Raw genomic sequence first — 7,252 nt, 5'->3', positions numbered from 1 at the left:
CGGCGGTAACGGCGGTAACGGCGGCTCCTCCTCCCGCGCGGGGACGCGCGGCCGCCCCCTGCCAGCGCCGGGGAGCCGGCCCGCGCCGCGCGGCATGCCGGGAAGCCGCCCCCGCCCCGTGCCGCGTGCGCCGCGGCGGGCGGGAGGGCGGGAGGCGCCGCGCGGGGAGGGACACCCGGCTCCGGGGCAGCCGCCACAGCCCGAGCCCGTGGGGTTAGAGGGGACCGGGCTGTTTACAGAGCGCGAGCGACCCGGGGCCCCCAGCGGCTCGGCCCTGAGCCCGCGGGCAGAGCCCGCCACACGGGTGGGCTGTGAGTCACGGCGCGTGACATGTCCGCCCGGCCCCTGCCGTGTCGGACGCCTCGGCGCTGCGGGCTGCCCGCGCTGTTGGGTCCCGGCGAACCGGCTGGGGAGGCGCTGAGGGAAAAGGCTGGGCTGCGGAGCACGGGAAGGGCCGGGAAGGGTCAGCGAGGGGAATGTGCAGGGGCAGCGCTGGGAGTCACGAGTGGAATCGCGCAGATCCCGAGTGGGAGAGACGCTGCTGGTGTCTGTGGAGCAGAAACACCGGCTGAAATCGGTGGCAATAACTGCTCAATAATGAATGTAATTGCCTGCATTAGGCAGGCTTGTGGCACACTCAATGAAAACAGCATCCCAGCCTCTTTCCACTAGGATTTACAGTCATGAGGCACTTTTTTTTTTGTTTTTTCCTTAACAATTTTCCACAGACTGAAGTTCTGCTTCTTTCCCTACCCACTACAGCTGTTTTCAGTAGTTGATGCAGCTCAGTATCAAACTGCTGTGTAGGAATGACTCCCTTTGAGTCCTCTTTTTGGGGACTCAAGTTCCCCCTTTTTGCATTCTGCCAAATTTCATTTTTTGGGGGATTCCACCTCATTTCAAAGAGCTTTGTGAGTTATTCCCAGGGGACACTTTACGTTCCCCTMCACCCTGGTTCATCATCGCCCGCTAGGTTCACAAAAGGCACGTGGTGGAACTTCTCAGAGCCTGTTTTATCCTCATCATTTTCACCACTTCCCTCTGATGGGTTTCAAAATGAAGTTGTAACAATCTCTCTGAAACAGGCCCAGCTTTTATGCAGTAGCCCTGTATCAAGAGCAAACAAACATTTAAGACACCAGAAACTTGGGCTTCAGACCCTGTTCAGCCAGAAAGGCTCCCAGCCCTGTGGGACCTCCCAGGCAAGCACCTATTCTGGGTTACCCAACCCTAGAGTAGGAGTTACTCAACATTAGGAGAAGGGCAGTCAGGACTTGGGGATCATCGCAAATCTCTTCAGCCTTGGCCTGTGATTTGTTTCTGACACATTTTTTTTTCTCTTGAATGCGTTCTGTACTTCCCCAGTGTGCGATACAAGACTCCCTCGAGGACCCTGCAATCTGCTGTATCTTCCTCTTTCCGCTGGCCGCCGCGGTTGATCACACGACAGCAAAGGGTGACGGCCCGAGCACCCTTGTGTGAAGGGAGTGTTGCCCTCTCAGACAGAGGAGGCTACTGAAACCAGCTTTTCCACTTCACATGTGAGTAGTATAATTAGCATGATGTTAAAAAAGGTGTGCCAAGCTTCCCTTATTGAATATACTTCACAATGTTTCTGTTATTGCCTACTGTTCATGAAAGGGGAGTCGTACTGCCCGATTTAGCCATCTAAAAGTAAGGAATCTTGTCTAAGTGTGCGGTCTCAAATTGCATCTAATTCAGTGCAACTGCAGCTGGTACAGAGCGTAGCGGGGCTGCCCTCCCTGTACCCACAAACTATGTGCTGCCACCACATTTCTCATATTAGATTTGGAATTTGATCCAATTCATTTGTGGTTCCATAATTAGCTGATTCATCAGAAAACTACTTGGCTGCAGAAAAGTTCCCTACTGGATCATCTCCCCGACTTGACTCACCCTATATCTAGGTCCCGGGTGAGGGAAGAGGTGGGAACGCTTGCCTGGGGATAGCACATGGAGTATGGAGTAGGTCAACAGAAACCGGCATTTCCAGGGAGTGATTCATCCATGCGGTTTCAGACATGTAGCTGGAGATGCCCTCTGCAAAGTCTGGCTCTATTGATTTCATAGAGGAGCTTATCTGCCAAACTTGAAAAGAGCTAAATAGCATTACATGAGTCCACCTTTGGCAAATGTTTTCTGACTTGGATGGGTCCCGTCTGCAAACAGCAAATTTAAAGTGCTTTAATAGACACATACATACATACATACATACATACATATTACATTTCTCTAAATAAAACAGTCTCAGGTGATTAATCCAGATGGATCCGTTTTTGGCACATTTCATATTTTATATAGTGCAGTTGTTCAGATACTGCTATGTGATAAAGGGATGTATTCAGTTAATGGCCAGTGCAACTTACTCACTTCCTGGGTTTTAAAGATATGACACATTCTAAACTTGATTTCAATATGCGTCACTATCCAATAATGCCCCCAATATGTATTCAAGTCACATCAGAGTCTATATGTCACATTTACTGACAGTAGTAGGTATATTAGAAAATATTGCTTAAAAATGTATTTTTTTATGTAGAGATATTTCTGGAGGGAATGCTGTACAAGCACATTTGAAGAAGTTACATCTTTGTGTAAAAATAAAAAGATAGCAAAGACATTTTTTCCCAATATTTCCAATAGTTTAAACTTACTTTATACTTAGGGTATATCTCACAGTTTGCTTATTAACTGTGAATTAGAAATTAGAAAGSTTTTGAAAAGGATTGCTGTAAATACAGCCTAAGTACAGTGATGGTCAGAGGACACTGCTAGCAGTGACTGCACAGCAGCACTGACACATCAGAAAGAATCTGAAATCAGAAGCAGCAAAAGAAGTACAGTTTCTTCCTATTTTATTTTGTTTTGTTTTTTAGGGCAAGAATGGCAACATGAGCTAACTGGAGAAGTAATCCTGAAGAAGTACCTCTGAGAAGTAATCAAAACCAATGACATATCCCTATGAGTCCACTGATTATTCATCTAATATTGACAAAGCAATTGGAAAACTACAAAGATACCTTGAGCTTTCTTTTTATCTTTACTTTTTATTTTTATTCTATTAAATGATGTAACATTTTGATGTATAAGTAGCTGGGAGGGGAGGTGTTGTTTACATAATTCAGAATTTAATCCCTTTATTTGATTATGTCAATAGTTTAGTCAAAAGATTAGTTCTTGATTCTGGTTATATACACCACATCACTTCCCTATAGAATTCTAATGGGAAAGGGCACTTGGAAACAATAATTTACAAATTACAGTCTGTTAGGGAAGTTATGAGCCTATTTTTTAAAATCTCTCAGTTGATTCAGCTCTGCTTTAGACAAGCACAGTTTTTAGAGGACAAAACCATTATATCCATGGAGGGAAGGTCACTGCAGGACTATATACTTGGCATCCCCAGTTATTTTATTGGCAGCCTGAGTTTGCTAGTGGCTGCGCTGCGAAGATCGTAGAATCACGGAATCGTTTTGGTTGGAAAAGACCCTTGAGATTGCCAAGCCCAAGCGTGAGGCTGCCTGCTAACACACGTCCCCAGGCGYCTCCTCTGCCYGTGTCRTGGACCCCACCAGGGACAGGGCCCRTGCCCACCCACTGCTGGCGCGGAGGCAGCCGTGGGTACCCGCCGCCCTGCATCTCACTGGCACCTGGGTTRACTGCGTTTGCCTTGCTGCCTGCTGTGCACCTGGTTGTAGTACTAGGAGCGAGGCAGGAAAGAACATCAGAGCAAAAGAGGAAGGTTCAGAACGGAGAAAATGCCAGCAATCCATTTAATCACTGTTCTTGTCTTTGATAGGGCCAGTACACGATGTTTTAGTAGGCAGACAAGATTCCTTAATGCATAGTAAYACACTGACGTGGCTAAGGCCAGTTCTCTCCCAATCACAGGCAACAGGTGATGTTTAAAGTACTGACTGTGCATATCTCTGAATGGTTTCTTTCCTTAACGTCTCTTTCGGCTTTGCTGCAACTAAGTGTCCCAACAGTTTGCAAGTCCCTAAGTTGCATGGTTTACTTGCTAATTCTTACTTGTTTCATTATATAAGACAGTATATTAGATATATCCATTCAGTAAGTCTGGGGACCTGTGTGACACAAAACATCAGGCTAAGACTATCTTAATTTTGCTTTTTGGTCATATTATTTATGAATATGCAAGCGAGATTATATGGAGCATAGAACTGCAGTTCCTCAAATCCATGTAATTTTGGAACTAGGTAAGCATTCAAGTAATAAACTTTGTAAAGCAATTAAGTTTGCCCTGAATACATTAAGAAAATTACAGCAAACAAATTGCTAATTCATATTTGCAAGTACAGATGCCAGAAACACATTTCTAGGGTTTATATTGGCCTCAATTTTTCCATTTTCAAAACAGTACTTATTAACCAGCTCATAAAGTAACCTGTCATATGTTCAACTTGCAATTTTGTTAAGTCATTCTGGATAACAAGTTTGCCATTCTGAATACCAACACAGAATATGGCTATTATATTTCTCCTGTTGAGCTTTGGTCATACACCTCTATGGAGCTGCTGGGGTCTCGAGTGCCTGGTTCTTCCAGGGGGGAATCCCTAGGGATGCTGGCCCAGTGCAGCTGTGCCCACTCACTGGCACTGCCATGCAGAGGCTCCTGTCCTAGTGCTGGTTTTGCACCAACAGCTGCTCTCAGGGCAGCTGAGCCCAACACGGTCACTCTCCTCTGCTGCTAACTCACCAGATTCCAGCCAAGGATGAGGTTAAAATTAACCTCTCCTCCTCCTGCACTTTTCCACCAAAGCAACTGGGAATGTTTTGACTGGCCATAATGGGGGTTAGAGCAGGGACTGCTCCCCTCAGAAGGAGCCCTTTGGAGCTGAAGTATTTGAAATACAACTAAAGAGCAAGCAAAGACTGGGTGTGCTCTGCAACTAGCAATACAAGCASTCTCCTCTATAGCAACTGTGGTACTTGCAGGAAGTATTCTTAATATGACTTGTGTGTCATGTGAGCTCAGTTAAAAAAAAAAAGAAGAAAAAAAAGTATGACTTTTATGCTTTTTCCAAACACAGAACATAGTACGGTAATACTTTCATGTATTAGCAAAGTTTCTTCATTTAAGACAATGCATTTGTTTATTGTATATGACAGGGAAGGGAATGGATACATTTTTACTTAATTTTACTTACTTACTTTACATTTCACTTTAACATTTATGTCCTTTAACACCACAGTTTGGATTATACTTTTGCTTCCAAAAGGGATTAAATAGCACAGTATAAAATGGCATCTCAGACTGGCAGACCATAAAATAAGGATACCAGCATCTTTCAGATATTAGATTGTTATCATACAAATACAGCTAAAAGTTCACACCTGATTTTTTTCATATGTTTATATTAGGAACACTAAACTTCCACTTCAACCCATGTTTATGATACCTGTCTCCACCAACTACTAAACTGTGTAGCCTTAGGAGGAATCCTTTCTTTTTTGCAGTAACAATGTACAACTCCARCAGCTTCAGACATACCAAAGATGTCCTGATGTACAAAGACATCTTCAGGTTCTTCCTGCAAGACTTAATGCAATCAATACAACACTGCTGGGTCTTTTGAAAGCACCTCTGTCTCATACCTACAGTGGTAAATAAATAATGGATGTACARACCTGGTTGAGTGCACGAAAGTGATGAAACACGATGTTGCTCAACTTAGACATAGCTAAATACTGTTTACTTGCATTTACCCTTGGATACCTTGTTGATTACTTCATATCACAAACCTAAAATAGTAAGCAAGTACTATACATGTCTGTTGTCTCAAGTTTGTTCTTGCTAAGTGTGGCGGCAACATCAAGTTAACACAAACCAGAAGAACAAGAAGAATTTCCGATGTTAACAATTCACAATTTCTCTTTCTTCGGGATAGAAAATTTTCATCTGGGAATTAACAATTCCATAGGTGTGATTCTGCAGGGTCTGTACTAAGCAATTGCTGCAGCATTTCATGGTAATGACCTTCCCTTGTGATAACGGAGCTGATAAATCGTATTATTTTCAGAGCATGCCAGCTTTCCATTACATCAGAGTGTCCCCATCRTGGCTAAGCACATTCTGTAAATCAGAATTGCTGTAGAACAGTGCATAAGAAAATAGTTTTCATAGATTCACTTGTTATTCCTGAAAATGAACCAGAAATAAAACCCATTCAGGCTGATAACATGCTGACTATCTATTTGTTCAATAACAAAACCTATAATGTAAATATACATTGGTACTATCAGTAATGAACAAAGTAAGGAAAACTGTTCATTTTTGTAGCAGCAGTATAGCAGTGTTCATGGTTTGGGACTGTAGTGAGTACAGGAGGAGAACACCTTGTGTAAGCTGGGAATGAGTATGAGACACAGTGGGCTCATCTACACTACAAAAGAGCCTGAACCACCTATCTTACAATGTATTAAGAAGGGTGATTTCAGTCCGTATCTGAACAACAGTCAGCTTGAGCTAAATTGATGTCAGTCATAATCTGATTTAAAAAGTTGTACTGACTTAGATAATGCAATGTATAAGCCATTTTAGTGCTGTTGAYTTAATTTCTACATGTAGATGAAAATTGGCTCATGAATCATTTTGAGATTTTTTGGGGGCCAGATGGTGCTAGGAGGGTTGAAATATTGAAGACATTGAACTCTGAAAGAATCTGATGATGAAGTACTTTTACCACTGTATTTTTTTTTCTAGGGCTTTTTTGCCACTACTATAGTTATATTTCTAATTAGACACAGATAGTGTACTAAATATTTTGAAAAAAAAAGATGACATTTTGTCAAATTTAAAGAAAAGATCTAATAGTGATTCTGAAACTACAGACTAGTAAAYCACAAATGTATACACGGAAAGCATACAGAAAATGTACATAAAAAAGAACTATAAAAAAAAAACTTATGACAAGGAAGTGATGTTTCAATATAGCAGTTCCCATTGCAATTCCTGAAACATGTAATTACATGAAAGAATAAAAGATAAAAATTATTAACATAGCACACATTTTCAAACGGCTGCTGAAAAACTGTCACACAGGAACCACCAAGGATATRCAGTAGTTACAGATTAAGGAACAAATTGTTTCCATGGATGAAAGCATGGGAGAGAGAAAGAAAGGGCAAGAATTTCTTTGTTGCAAGAAAAAGAACTCAGTCATGTTTTTATGAAAATTCTGTAATAACTTTGGTGCTTAATATATTA

At 42.5% G+C, this 7,252-nt stretch overlaps 1 long non-coding RNA gene across 1 annotated transcript in view; it reads left to right on the top strand.

Annotated features, from left to right (window-relative positions):
* LOC112947360 overlaps nucleotides 1–3,007 on the top strand; it is a 3,437-nt gene extending 430 nt beyond the window's left edge. The window contains exons 2-3 of the long non-coding RNA XR_003249397.1: nucleotides 1,366–1,541; nucleotides 2,898–3,007. This is a non-coding gene — a long non-coding RNA (uncharacterized LOC112947360). The remainder of the gene's footprint in view (nucleotides 1–1,365; nucleotides 1,542–2,897) is intronic.
* Nucleotides 3,008–7,252: the final 4,245 nt, after the last annotated feature.

The sequence above is a fragment of the Nothoprocta perdicaria genome, unplaced genomic scaffold (genome assembly GCF_003342845.1).
Source record: "Nothoprocta perdicaria isolate Ctin4 unplaced genomic scaffold, notPer1 scaffold_23, whole genome shotgun sequence".
Classification (NCBI taxonomy): Eukaryota; Metazoa; Chordata; class Aves; order Tinamiformes; family Tinamidae; genus Nothoprocta; species Nothoprocta perdicaria.
The sequence above is the reverse complement of the archived record's forward strand: the minus strand, read 5'-3'. Positions and strand labels throughout refer to the sequence as shown.